Raw genomic sequence first — 1379 nt, 5'->3', positions numbered from 1 at the left:
GCACTCATTTACTTCCCCTCAAATGAGACTGCTGTGCTTCTGTTAACTGTACATGTGACAAAGAACAAACCAGCACAGCCTTCAAAAACAGAAAAAAATTGTGTTTCTTTAACCTTTCTGTTTTGGATCCAATTTAGAATGGCGAGAGTGGGCAGCCCACACATCAGCTTTAATTTAGAATTAATTCAATGTGCGGAGTTTATGTATAACAAAGATTCCACTTACCTATAGTTTCTGGCCGGCCAGTTGATGTATGGGACTGCTCACAGCTCTGACTGAAACCAGGGGGTCACACTCTCATCAGGGAAGCATTCAGATCAGGACCGCATATCAGATCTCCAGCTCAGCCTGGCACATGATTACCGCTGTTGGTCCAGGATCATTGCTCAGGAAGATGGACCGGTCGTCTGCAGAGTTCAGCTGGCTCACGGGTCATGGCACCAAGTTGTAAGACCCCAGTCTAACCCTCCCTCCTCCCTTGTCTTTTTTTTTTCTTCCTCCTCTTCATGCCTTTCTCCACCTGCACTTTTGCCTCTCTCCTTTGCATTCTTCCCATTTTATTCCTCTACCCTGCCTGTCTTTTCTTGATTTTCTCATAATCTCTTCCTTCTCCCTTGATCTCTCTCAGTCTGTGATAGTCAAGAGCGTGGAAAGGAATGCAGTGAACATGTATGAAGCCCGAAAATTCCTCCTGGGTCTGGAAAACAACGGGGTGTCGTCATCCTCTTCCTCTGTGGTGTTGAATCCTACCACCAACGGCCCATCCCCATCCCTCATCTGCCCCGTTGGCTTGGACATCCTGGCCTCAGCTGGCCTGGGGCTGCGCAATCTGGGTAATGACACAGTTGAACTTGTTAATCTTTTACGTTTCCCATGATTGGGAAAAACACAATTTGGTGAGGAAAATAAGATCCTATCATTTTTTTTTTTTGTCTTACATGTGAAGCATTTCAGATTGAAAGTGTTTGTAGAGGAACTAATGTCCTCGTTCATCACTGTCATTTCCATCTGGACCATTCGCTCCAGGCAACACACTTAATGCAGATATCTCTGAAGATGTCCTCAAAGCCTGCCTCCTTTATCCTCTCTATGCGCGTTAGTGAAGCTCGCCCTGCGGTAACCACAATGTAATAAATTACAAATATGAACCAGTATCTAACACTCCCAGAGCACATTTTATGAAACGGACTGTATTTTGCAAATGAATTACCAACCTGTGACCGGCTGTGCCATTCCTGAGACACGCCTCGCTGACGCACTGCTCCGCTCGTTTTACGCATTATTTTGGCTCGCCCGAGAGTAATGTTGTCCTCCAATTATGAAATTTCTTCGGCTGCTTCAACATCAGAATCTTCTCTCGCCTAAAAATCATTTCCAGG

Source organism: Monopterus albus, unplaced genomic scaffold (assembly GCF_001952655.1).
Source record: "Monopterus albus unplaced genomic scaffold, M_albus_1.0 scaffold18.1, whole genome shotgun sequence".
Taxonomy (NCBI): Eukaryota; Metazoa; Chordata; class Actinopteri; order Synbranchiformes; family Synbranchidae; genus Monopterus; species Monopterus albus.
This window is presented reverse-complemented; position numbering follows the sequence as displayed.